The following is a 14,434-nucleotide window of genomic DNA, read 5'->3' on the forward strand; positions in this document are numbered from 1 at the left end:
TGTTTGCTGGGCCAGGCAGAGATAATGGGACAGAGAGAGGAATCTTAACAGTCAGACTGCTACGTTTTTCCCAGTCTACATATCTAGTTCACACCATAGTCATTAAAAGAGCAGAGACATCATTTGCTGACAAAGATCCATGTAGTCAAAGTTATGGTTTTTCCAGTCATCATATATGGATGTCAGAGTTGGACCATAAAGAAGGCTGAGCACCAAAGAATGGATGCCTCCACTGTGGTGCTGGAGAAGACTCTTGAGAGTCCCTTGGACTGCAAGGAGATCCAGCCAGTCAATCCTAAAGGAAATCAGTCCTGAATATTCACTGGAAGGATTGATGCTGAAGCTCCAAAACTTTAGCCACCTGATGCAAAGAGCCAACTCACTGGAAAAGACCCTGATGCTGGGAAAGATTGAAGGCAAAAGAAGAGGGTGACAGAGGAAGAGATGGTTGGACAGCATCGCCGATGCAGTGGACATGGATTTAAGGAAATTCTGGGAGACAGTTAAGGACAGGGAGGCCTGGTGTGCTGCAGTCCATGGGGTCACTGAGTTGGACAGGATTTAGCAACTGAATAACAACAAATAGTCACCTCGGCTGATAGCTTCCTTCCTGATACATCCTCTGAGGTGTTTCAGATGGTTAAAGGGAAGGTCAGAGTGTTTGCACCCTTCCTGAGTGTTTGGAGTCCTCTTGAGTGTTTGGGGTCTTGATTGTTTTTAGCTTAAAATAATCCCTTGCCAAAGAGACACTTGGGGTTAATAAATTTTCTTTGCCTGCATACTCCAAAAGGCATTGTGTACAAAAATTTTACCTCCTTGGTTCCCATACTCAGGCAAACAGAGTGACACCCAAAGGCCACGTTCCCCAGCATGGAAAACAGAAGACCTTTTGCGTATAAGATATAAGAAGAATCACAGTGTCTGTTGGTGCTGTGTGGACCAGCACAGGCTTTCTAAGCACAGTTTAGGCCAATGACACATTTTTATTGTGAAACTCAGGGTTACCCACTGGCCATACAAGAGTTGTCAGTCACTAATTTTGCAGGGGGTTTTGCCAAGAGAGACAGATCGTCTACATGACAGAACATAATGAAAGTCAACAAAACTGAGACTGATGTTGCTGAAAATGACCTCAGTTGACTTCCACTTTTGATTCCACAGTTGCCAATTATTGGAGGCATATTGGCCAGTGTTTAAGGTCAACAGTGAGTATTTCCTGGGTGCTTGACAAGCCTATTATTAATAATTATCCACAACGTGTGTTCTCATGAAATGATCCAGCTGGAAGGGGAAGTGGTTACAATGGCATAAAAATAATAGCTTTAATTCGGGTTTATTTATTGAATCCTCACATGACCTCACCGAATGCTCATGAGAAATGTTTTGTAGATAATATTGACATAACAAAGAGAAAGAAAATCAGAAAAACAACAACAACAACAATACTGGTTGTGAGACTAAACAGTTTGCCTAATTAAAGGAACAGAGCTTTGATTTAAGCTCAACACTTTGGAGTCCAAAGTCTGTACTATTAACCACTGTGATATAGTGCTTTTTAAAGTCAAACCCTTTATTTAAGAGATGATAAAACTCACTCAGAAACTTTAAATGTTTAAGACAAAACCTCACCCAAGGGAATCCCAGAAACATAATGTCTCACCCATAGTATGAGTCTTATATTAGAGTTTTAAAGTTTATTCTGTTAAGATATATGGCAAAAATAAATGAATGAATGAATATAAAATACCTATGATTTCAAAGAAAGCACATTTCTCCTCCAATAAGCCTCCTTTTTCAAGACAAATATGTTTCTGTAACAGGACTATAGCACTTCTTTGAGATAATTGGGCTGTAAGTGTGAATTTTAATCTGGGAAATATACATACCAATTAAAGTCCAACTATTTTCATATATTAAGCTTGGTCCCTAGCATACTGTTGTGACTTCTCCCCCAGATATGTGCATTATATATGTTCATGGGAAGAAATAGACTATTCAGGTTTCTGAACTGTTGCAGTCTGCAGGGTCATTATTTTAACTGTTAAAAGAATTCTACTGTCGGATCCAAGGTTTTATGCACAATCTGTTACATTTATTTTACCTGAATGTCAGTATAGACTTCCATATTAAATTGGTATTATCAGCTTGAAAATGAAATCTTCAATATAGCTTATATCTAAAATGTTTAAACAGATGTGTATTTGATCCCTGTAGACGTTAAAGTCAGCCACTTGTATATGTAGGAAAATACATACTAACAAACACATGCACATATTGATGCCGTTTCTTTTTCTGCTGAATTCTCAAATGAATGGTCATTTTTGATAATCACACAGCCATTTAGAGCCTTGAAAAGATCTTTGTATTTTAAATTCACACCTCTTGTATGGGATATTTAATCCAATAAACATCCATGGATATCATCTTTGTGTTAGATATGATACAAAACACTGAAAGACCTATTAACTGTATAATTTAAATCCTGTTCTTGCAACCTTCACAGTGAGCTATAACACAGATTACACAAAGACAATCATCTATCCGCAAAACAATATTTTATATGGAGTAAAGAAATTATTAGTAGGTGACAATTCGTTTAGAGAAGATTTGAAGGGTGAGAAGGCAGTGACAGTATACAAGAACCTTTTAAATCAGGTTTTTAGCAGTTTCTTGATATTAAAACACTACTATATTCATTACTTCTGATTTTCTAAAAAATAGAAACTGCTTTTTGTTGGATGAGTGTTATCCTTTATTTAATCTTCATATACACACATCCTCTCAGAGTTCTTTACATGACCTCTCCTAACTTAGGGTCCAACATCACCTATTCTATCCCAGAGAAGATTGGGGAAAATGCTGAGGGAAAAGATAACTCTTTTTTAATAACACTAAATTATCATCTATTAAATATAAGGATAACCATCCAACATTCATATAAGTGCAGAAGATTAACAAAATATTGAGTAATTAGAATTCAAACTTTGTATGCATATATGTAGGTCAGGAAGCAACAGTGAGAACTGGACGTGGAACAACAGACTGGTTCCAAATAGGAAAAGGAGTACGTCAAGGCTGTATATTGTCACCCTGCTTATTTAACTTCTATGCAGAGTACATCATGAGAAACACTGGGCCGGAGGAAGCACAAGCTGGAATCAAGTTTGCCGGGAGAAATATCAATAACCTCAGATATGCAGATGACACCACCCTTATGGCAGAAAGTGAAGAGGAACTCAAAAGCCTCTTGATGAAGGTGAAAGAGGAGAGTGAAAAAGTTGGCTTAAAGCTCAACATTCCGAAAACGAAGATTATGGCATCTGGTCCCATCACTTCATGGGAAATAGATGGGGAAACAGTGTCAGACTTTATTTTTCTGGCTCCAAAATCACTGCAGATGGTGATTGCAGCCATGAAATTAAAAGACGCTTACTCCTTGGAAGAAAAGTCATGACCAACCTAGATAGCATATTCAAAAGCAGAGACATTACTTTGCCAACAAAGATCTGTCTGGTCAAGGCTATGGTTTTTCCTGTGGTCATGTATGGATGTGAGAGTTGGACTGTGAAGAAAGCTGAGCGCCAAAGAATTGATGCTTTTGAACTGTGGTGTTGGAGAAGACTCTTGAGAGTCTCTTGGACTGCAAGGAGATCCAACCAGTCCATTCTAAACGAGATCAGCCCTGGGTGTTCATTGGAAGGACTGATGCTAAAGCTGAAACTCCGGTACTTTGGCCACTTCATGTGAAGAGCTGACTCATTGGAAAAGACTCTGATGCTGGGAGGGATTGGGTGCAGGAGGAGAAGGGGATGACAGAGGATGAGATGGCTGGATGGCATCACGGACTCGATGGACGTGAGTCTGAGTGAGCTCCAGGATTTGGTGATGGACAGGGAAGCCTGGCGTGCTGGGATTCATGGGGTCACAAAGAGTCGGAACGACTGAGCGACTGAACTGAACTGAAGCTAATAGTTATGCCTATATGAATGCCTAATACAAACTTGATAGTTTAAGAATGGACCTATAACATTAAGACACTTGTAAAGCTTTTGAAAATGTTCTGAATCGACTTCTACTGTCTTGATATATCCTGTATGAAAAATAATAACAGAAAAACAAACTGATAATGATAATGAGCACTAATAATCAATTCATTAACTATCTTTGTTTTTGGCTTCCTTGGTGACTCAGATGGTAAAGAATCTGCCTGCAATGTGGGAGACCCCAATTTGATCCCTGGGTTAGGAAGATACCCTGGAGAAGGGAAGGCAACCCACTCCAGTATTTTTCCCAGGAAAATCCCATGGACAGAGGAGGCTGTTGGGCTACAGTCTACGGGGTCACAAAGAGTAACTGAGTGACTAACATGTTTGCTTTTCATCTTTGTTTGGATATAAAGCAGACCCAAGTCAGGCCTTACAAGCACTTTACACTGTGTAATTTTTCCATTTTACTCAAGTATGAGAATCTCAAGGAATTAATCTTATTCTTATATGTGTCCTTGATGCAGTCTAATAAAGAAGTAGTAATTACTCCCAAAGCTTGTACTAAACTTGACTGAATGGCCCAGAATTATTTAGCTATTTGGAGTACAGCTGATTCTGACCTTTAAATAATGCTGTCTGAAAGAAGTAATATAAAATGCATTCAGATCATAAAATTTTACATGTTTCACTGTATGTTTGTGATTTCATATAGACCTCGATAAAGAATTGTTTAAAAAATGTTTATTGGTTATCATTAGAGTTATGATTTCTTTTCTCAACACTAAAATGAAAGTGAAAGTCGCTCAGTCGTATCTCTTTAGGACCCCATGGACTTCTCCAGGCCAGAATACTGTAGTGGGTAGCTTTTCCCTTCTCCAGAGGATTTTCCCAAACCAGGGATCGAATCCAGGTCTCCTGCACTACAGGCGGATTCTTTACCAGCTGAGCCACAGGGGAAACCCAAGAATCCTGGAGTGGGTAGCCTATCTCTTCTCCAGCAGATCTTCCCAACCTAGGAATCGAACCAGGGTCTCCTGCATTGCAGGCAGATTCTTTAACAACTGAGCCACAAGGGAAATCTACATATTTTACCTAGAAGAAAGATGATTATTTCAGAAGTACCAATGAGTCATATCAATTATTGTCTTTATTCTAAAGTCAAAGGCTATTTCAAGCTCATTTTTAACCTGTGTACATTAATATGATTGTACCTTATATGCATGCATGATTTTGAGTTATTTTCTCTACCTTAGTAACAGCAAAACTCTCAATTAAATTTTGAAATACCATATGATATCACTTAAATGTGGAATCTAAATACAACACAAATGCACCTATCTAGGAACCAGACAAAGACTGATAGATATCGACAGATATAGAGATCAGACCTGTTGCCACAGGGATGTGGGTAGGTGACGATTAGGTTAGGAGTTTGGGATTCGCAGATGAAAGCTAGTATATGTAGGATACACAGACAACAAGGACCTACTGTATAGTACAAAGAACTATATGCAATGCCCTGTGATAAACCATAATGGAAAACATAAAAGTATATAATATAAAATATATTTATAAAAATAGAAAATATATAAAAATAATAATGGAAATTTCAAAATATTAAAATTATATTTTATATTTATATAAAATATAAATATCAGTACATACTGATAACTGAGTCACTTTTTATATATAGCAGAAATTAACACAATATGCTAAATCAATAAAAAATGAATTTATACATCAATAAAACTTTTTAAAATTTTAAATAAATAGATCTTGAAGTGTAAGTGTTATTAAATGATAGATCTTACAACCACACGAGGGCCTTTGCTACTTAAGTATTTGATTTTTCTAGAAGTGTAATCTTCTGAAAAATTTGCTATCACAAAAATATTTACAATGGCTGTATCATTTTACAGTTGCAGGTTGAATTAAACAAAATTTTGTTTTAGTTTAGCCTATAAAGTTAGAGACTAGTTCACTGATCTTGCCATGAACTCCTTATTGCCAAATTCAGACTTGAATAAAGTAGGGAAAACCACTAGACCATTCAGGTATGACCTAAATCAAATCCCTTATGATTATACAGTGGAAGTGAGAAATAGATTGAAGGGAGTAGATCTGATAGAGTGCCTGATGAACTATGGAATGAGGTTCGTGAAATTGTTCCAGAAAAACATTTATTTCTGCTTTATTGACTATGCCAAAGCCTTTGACTGTGTGAATCACAATAAACTGTGGACAATTCTGAAAGAGATGGGAATACCAGACCACCTGATCTGCCTCTTGAGAAATTTGTATGCAGGTCAGGAAGCAACAGTTAGAACTGGACATGGAACAACAGACTGGTTCCAAATAGGAAAAGGAGTACGTCAAGGCTGTATATTGTCACCCTGCTTATTTAACTTCTATGCAGAGTACATCATGAGAAACACTGGACTGGAAGAAACACAAGCTGAAATCAAGATTGATGGGAGAAATATCAATAACCTCAGACATGCAGATGACACCACCCTTATGGCAGAAAGTGAAGAGGAACTCAAAAGCCTCTTCATGAAAGTGAAAGTGGAGAGTAAAAAAGTTAGCTTAAAGGTCAACATTCAGAAAATGAAGATCATGGCATCTTGTCCCATCACTTCATGGGAAATAGATGGGGAAACAGTGGAAACAGTGTCAGACTTTATTTTTCTGGGCTCCAAAATCACTGCAGATGGTGACTGCAGCCATGAAATTAAAAGACGTTTGCTCCTTGGAAGAAAAGTTATGACCAACCTAGATAGCATATTCAAAAGCAGAGACATTACTTTGTCAACAAAGGTTCGTCTAGTCAAGGCTATGGTTTTTCCTGTGGTCATGTATGGATGTGAGAGTTGCTGTGAAGAAGGCTGAGCGCTGAAGAATTGATGCTTTTGAACTGTGGTGTTGGAGAAGACTCTTGAGAGTCCCTTGGACTGCAAGGAGATCCAACCAGTCCATTCTGAAGGAGATCAGCCCTGGGATTTCTTTGGAAGGAATGACGCTAAAGCTGAAACTCCAGTACTTTGGCCACCTCATGCGAAGAGTTGACTCATTGGAAAAGACTCTGATGCTGGGAGGGATTGGGGGCAGAAGGAGAAGGGGACGCCAGAGGATGAGATGGCTGGATGGCATCACTGACTCGATGGACTTGAGTCTCAGTGAACTCTGGGAGTTGGTGATGGACAGGGAGGCCTGGCGTGCTGTGATTCATGGGGTCACAAAGAGTTGGACATGACTGAGTGACTGATCTGATCTGATCACTGATCTTGACATCTCCCACTGATCATGGATAGAAACCCAGACTCAAGATCCACTTTCAAATATATCTTCATAAGGTTATTCCCATTACTACTGTCATACGACATGAAACTTATCCATGCTGGGTGTTTATCCCTTCACAGAAATACTGCTGCTACTGCTAAGTCACTTCAGTCATGTCCGACTCTGTGTGACCCCATAGACAGCAGTCCACCAGGCTCCCCCATCCCTGGGATACTACTAGTCACCAAAAAATGATTGTCCATGCTGGGTGTGTGTCCCTTCAGAAAAATACTAATTAGTATTAAAAAATGATTCACCCATAACGAAGAACACATTTGAATCAGTCCTAATGAAGTGGATGAACTTCGAGCCTGTTATACACAGTGAAATAAGTCTGAAAGAGAAAAATGTCATATACTAATGCATACATATGGACTCTAGAAAGATGGTACTGATGAACCTATTTGCAGACCAGTAATAGAGATGCAGACATAGAGAACAGGCTTAGGGAAAGAGCAAGGAAGACGAGGGTGGGACGAATTGGGAGAGTACAACTGAAACAAATACATTACCATATGTAAAACAGAAAGCCACTGGGAAGCTGGTGCATGACACCAGGAGCCCAAATCAGGCACTCTGTGAAGATCCAGAGGGGTAGGATGGGGTGGGGAGGGCGAGAGAGGTTCAGGAGGGAGGGGACACGTGTATACCTTTGGCCGATACATGTTGAGGTATGGTAGAAACCAACCCAGTATTGTAAAGCAATGATCCTCCAACTAAACATGAATAAAGTGTAAAAAGATACAATGGAAACACACACATTATACATTTTTAAGGATAATATGGGAAGAGACATTAGTAACCCTACTCTGAAACGATACATCAGGCTTTCAAGGAAAAGGTTTCTGGTGAATCTGCGAGAAAGATGAAGCATAGATGTAAAATGCTTAAATTTATTTAAATTAAAAAAAATTAGACTCAACTAAATTTACCTCCTCTTGAGAAATTTGTATGTAGGTCATGAAGCAACAGTTAGAACTGGACATGGAACAACAGACTGGTTCCAAATAGGAAAAGGAGTATGTCAAGGCTGTATATTGTCACCCTGCTTATTTAACTTCTATGCAGAGTACATCATGAGAAACACTGGGCCGGAGGAAGCACAAGCTGGAATCAAGTTTGCCGGGAGAAATATCAATAACCTCAGATATGCAGATGACACCACCCTTATGGCAGAAAGTGAAGAGGAACTCAAAAGCCTCTTGATGAAAGTGAAAGAGGAGAGTGAAAAAGTTAGCTTAAAACTCAACATTCAGAAAACGAAGATCATGGCATCCGATCCCATCACTTCATGGGAAATAGATGGGGAAACAGTGGAAACAGTGTCAGACTTTATTTTTCTGGGCTCCAAAATCACTGCAGATGGTGACTGCAGCCATGAAATTAAAAGACGCTTACTCCTTGGAAGAAAAGTTATGACCAACCTAGATAGCATGTTCAAAAGCAGAGACATTACTTTGTCAACAAAGGTCTGTCTAGTCAAGGCTATGGTTTTTCCAGTGGTCATGTGTGGATGTGAGAGTTGGACTGTGAAGAGGGCTGAGCGCTGAAGAATTGATGCTTCTGAACTGTGGTGTTGGAGAAGACTCTTGAGAGTCCCTTGGACTGCAAGGACATCCAACCAGTCCATTCTGAAGGAGATCAGCCCTAGGATTTCTTTGGAAGGACTGATGCTAAAGCTGAAACTCCAGTACTTTGGCCACCTCATGTGAAGAGTTGACTCATTGGAAAATACTCTGATGCGGGGAGGGATTGGAGGCAGGAGGAAAAGGGGACAACAGAGAATGAGATGGCTGGATGGCATCACTGACTCGATGGATGTGAGTCTGAGTAAACTCCGGGAGTTGGTGATGGACAGGGAGGCCTGGCGTGCTGCGAATCATGGGGTCGCAAAGAATCGGACACGACTGAGCGATTGAACTGAACTGAACTGAAATTTACCTCATTATCATCGCTTTCCTTACTTCTAGAGATATATCTTAATTATTATTATAAAAATAATTTATTTTGAAGCAAGCTGTGAGAGTTGGAGATGGACAGGAAAGCCTGGCATGCTGCATTCCATGGGGTCGCTAAAACCCCAGACAGGACTGAGTGACTGAACTGAACTATAATGACTTAGAACTCTTTCTACATATTTCTGGCTTCAATTATCAAATATTTTGTTAAGGCTATCTGCATCTGTGTTTATGAGAGACAGCAGTCTATACTTTTCTTGTAATATTGTGGCTTGATTTTAACATTGAAATGCTGCTGCTGCTGCTGCTGCTAAATCGCTTCAGTTGTGTCCGACTCTGTGCAACCCCATAGACAGAAGCCCACCAGGCTCCCCTGTCCCTGGGATTCTCCAGGCAAGAACATTGGAGTGGGTTGCCATTTCCTTCTCCAAAGCATGCAAGTGAAAAGTGAAAGTGAAGTCGCTCAGTTGTGTCTGACTCTTAGCGACCCCATGGACTGCAGCCCACCAGGCTCCTCCGTCCATGGGATTTTCCAGGCAAGAGTACTGGAGTGGGGTGCCATTGCCTTCTCCATGAAATAATGCTAGCTTTATATTAAGCAATGTTCAAAAAAAAAAAAAATAAAGAACAACTTATAATGTGTTTCGCATGTTATTCCACTAATTTTATTGAGCAATTACCTTCAGTACATGAAAGCCAGCTGAGACAAAAACAAAAAATTCAAATGGCAAGGACAAGTTTTCATGAAAATGTAAGGTAGAGCCAAAGCACCATTTGCATACCTCAACATGCTAATGCCACTGTCTGCCATCACCCACGGGTTTTTACATCTCTAATGGGAATTATATGAGTAGACAAATTATTAATTTGTACCAGCTGTAGCAGAGCATGAACTCTTAGCTGGCTTAGCATATTCTATGACATTCATAGGCAATCGTAAATTAAAATAACCAGACTTTGTCTGGTTAAGTGCATATATATATATATATATATATATATATAATTTTAATATTTTTTCAGCACCATTTTCCAAATTCAATTGGATACTGAAGCAGCCATGTTTTTACAGGACGAAATAAGGAATGGGCATTTTGTATTAAGATGGGGAGAGAAGACACATCTCTCTAAAAGCATTAGAGCCGCAAAGTGCTACATTTCAAGTTGCATTTTATCAATTTATCTGACTTGGAACACAGCGATGCATAAATGTTAGTAGTCACGAAGCACATGGCAAGCAGGTGTGGCATGCTTTGCCAGCAGAGAGCTGATGTTTTTATGAGCTGTCTCAGCTGGAGTGGCCAAGGAGCATGGGAGAAGGAAAGGAAAAACACCTGCCACCCAGTCATTTTATTTTCAGTTGTAACATCTTGAAGAGAAAGAAATTATGTTAAAATGAAAAATCTACCAAGATTGAGACAGAGGCATTATACCCATGCCTTTTGAATCTATTACCTTCACAATGAGAGAATTGTTAATGCCCAGTATTATTTCTCATCAGAATATATGCAGATAAATGGCTGTTTAAGGAGCTAAGATGCATGATGTATGAGAAAACACAACCTAAAAATATGTGTTCCTTTTCTTCTCTCTCTTTTATTGGGCTGACTGGGATGCCTTAATTGAGTCTCCTTCTCTCAGTAAACGTTTTGACAAGGGCTGGCTTGGTTAAGAGAGCAGGGTTAGAGTCTAGGAAAGAGAAATGCATTGAGGACTACAACAGTGCCTAGACTGACCACCTGCTTTTGCATGAGCACCTGAACTAGGGAATCCATCATCTACACCAAGTAAGCAAACCAAGAAGGAGACAAACCCTTATAAAGAGACGGCGGGAGAGAACTGATTACAAAAATGATGGCCTAAATTGGACAGAGCACTCAGAAGTTTTCTGGAAAGGCAGGTACTTTGGGATCGGAAGGCTAAGATAAAACTATATTCTAAGGGGAAATATTAGGTTGGCCAAAAAGTTCCTTTGGGTTTTCCCATAAGATGGTATGGCATAACCGGAATGAACTTTTTGACCAACTCAATATCACTCTTGAGAAAATTGATTTGGGGAGCATATAAAAAAGGATTCCCTTAATTACATATTATAAGTGGAAAGGGGAATAAAATCTCTTTAGTAAAACCAAGAAAGCATCATTGCCAGTAATATTTATAAACATAAGTTAAAAAGCACAGAATGGAGATGATTCAGAGGGTCACAATACATTTTTTTCTCTGTGGTCACCCTATCTCTAATCTTACCCCCTACAATCTGAGGACAAACCAATAAAGACTAAGGACTCATTGAGCTGTAAGCTTAATCACCAAGTTATCGGGCATGGACTTTGTAATTTTATTCAAAGTCTAATGTAGGACAAGTTGTTTTCAGAAAAGTAACAGCAGAGGAAACACAGCCATAAAACTGTTGCATGGAAACAATTCTGTTAAATTATAAATACATCTATTATTTTAAGATACTGTACCAGAAAGTACTTAATATCCAGAATGGGAGAGTAAACAAAACAAAACAAAACAAAACAGCAACAACAAAAACAAACTCCTGTTTTCACTTCTTTTAGGTCTCATACTTCCCTTCAATAGAGTGATTGCACTTGAAACTGAAAAGAGCTTCCTTGATCCACTTTAGATTCTTGTTTTCAAGTCACAAAAGGAACCTCAGCAAGGGGAAAACAGCAAAAAGAGGAACCATGGGGAGAGAGTAGCTTTAGAGAGGAGCTTTAGTGGAAACAGAAAGAGCATCTCTAAGTATCATTTAGAAGATCTTGGTGGAGAAGCTATAAAGGAGAGAAGCAGTTAAATTAGAGATAGGATTATTTAATTTCCACCAACAAGCCTGGAATTAATCAGCTGAGCTTTGACAAAGCAGTCTCTTGGAACAATTATGTACACAGCTTTATAAAAAAATAGGTAACCCTTTCCCCAGACACATTATCATAAGCAAAAGAGGAAATCCTTCACATCAATGAAGAGATACAGACATAGATGACAAATGGCAGAAAATATACAATTGCTTTACCCTGACTCCACATTTTCAACAATTGATTATTCATGTTTGTTTTTTTTTAATCAAGAGTTAGTAAAGTTGTTACTCTGGAAGTAATACAATGCAAGCATAAAAGCCAATTCAAATATGTATTAAAGACTGTTATAAGAGAGGCACTGTTACGGGGAATGTGGGAATTTAGCAATGAATGAAATATACATAGCCTGCCCAGATGCTGTTCTAAACCAGTGGAGATATGCTCTATGTAACAATAATAGAAATAACAACATAAAGAAGGAGGAAAAGAAGGAAAATAAAAAGTATAAAGCTACCTGAGTGTACTAGATGTCTCACGAGTTTAACATTTATTCCTTGATAAATTCATTTGCATGGTACCATCACCAGGAAAGATGTATTTCTTGGATGGATAAACTGGAAAAAAATCACCAGTTTAAATCTAAAATTAATATATTAATTCACAATACAAGAGGGATATATTACCTTAAATTCTCTCTTTGCAGAGGTTGTGGTACACATCTTTAGGTAATTAGTCTATCTCCAAATATTTATACACCAATGCATTGCACAAGAATCTTACAATAGAAACTACAACTTGGAATAGAATCCTAATGCTTCCATATGTCCAGTTCCAGCCTTTATCCAATATTGCCATACATTCTAATTTTACTCATTTGATAACCCTCATTGCACTGTTAATATAAATTTTGTAGACAGAGTCAATTACATTTTTACTTTTTAAAATTTTTAGTTGGAGGATAGTTGCTTTACAATATTATGTTGGTTTCTGCTAAATATCATCATGAATCAGCCATAAGTATACAGATGTCCCCTTTCTCTTGAACTTCTCTCCCACCTCCCACCCCTCCAGGTTGTCATGGAGAACTGGGTTGAGCTCTGAGTCATACAGCAAATTCCCACTGGGTGTCTATTTTACACATGGCAATGTATATATTTTCATGCCGCTGGAGTCAATTACTTCTTAACAATATTTAAATAATAAGAGAAAGCATTTGTTTGCCTATATACCTGTCATTATTCACGGAAGGAAATTAAGGTCTGCAGACGGAATAAGGTTGTCAAACACCTGTCCTCATAACTGTGAGATGATTCTGGATCATCTGCGTAGGACCAAGGTAATGACAAGTTCTTGTGTGTGTTGAATGCTAAGTCGCTTCAGTCATGTTCAACTCTTTGCAACCCCATGGACTGTAGCACGCCAGCATCTCTGTCCATGGGATTCTCCAGGCAAGAATACTGGAGTGCGTTGCCATTTCCTTCTCCAGGGGATCTTCCTGACCCAGGGATTGAACCTGCATCTCTTATGCCTCCTACATTGGCAGGCGGGCTCTTTACCACTAGTGCCACCTAGGAAGCCTAACGACATTCTTGGGAAAAGATAAAGGTAGGAAAGAAGGACAGAGTGAAGCACTGTACGAAGGATTTGACAACTGGCCCTCATTTGGAGAGAGAAAGGGGTATAAGTCAAAGAATGCAGGAAGTTTCTAGAAGTAGGAAAAGGAAAGACACATATTCTATTATCCTGTAGAGTCTCCAAAGAGGAATGCAGCTCTGCTGTCACCTTGATCGTGGCCCATTAGACCCACGTGGGGCTTCCCTGGTGGCTCAGATGGTAAAGAATCCACCTGCAGTGCGGAGACCTGGGTTCAGTCCCTGGGTTGGGAAGATCCCCTGGAGGAGGCCATGGCAACCCACTCCAGTGTTCTTGCCTGGAGAACCCCAGGAACAGAGGAGCCTGGCAGGGTACAGTCCATGAAGTCAGACACAACTGAAGTGACTGAGCACAGCAGACCCACGTTAGCCTTCTAACACATTGAACTGCAAGAGAATAAAGCTGAGTTGTTGTAAGCCATGAGTTCTTTAGAAGTGAGCTGCACCAGCCACAGTGAACTCATGCACCCTCTGCCCTTACACTGGGAAACTCTAGAGGCAGCAAACAGGTAATTCTAGGGCTTGCATCTGTATCTTATGCTTCTCAGGGATAACTACCCTTTGCTGCCTAATGTTCAATGTGTTGTAGATGGCTGTTTATTTTTATGTTTACAAAATGTCGTCCTAGGTTGTTTCAGGCAGAAGAGTAAATCCAGTCTCTATTACTGCATCTTGGCCAGAAGTATAATTCACCA

This window comes from Bos taurus, chromosome 24 (genome assembly GCF_002263795.3).
Source record: "Bos taurus isolate L1 Dominette 01449 registration number 42190680 breed Hereford chromosome 24, ARS-UCD2.0, whole genome shotgun sequence".
Lineage (NCBI taxonomy): Eukaryota > Metazoa > Chordata > Mammalia > Artiodactyla > Bovidae > Bos > Bos taurus.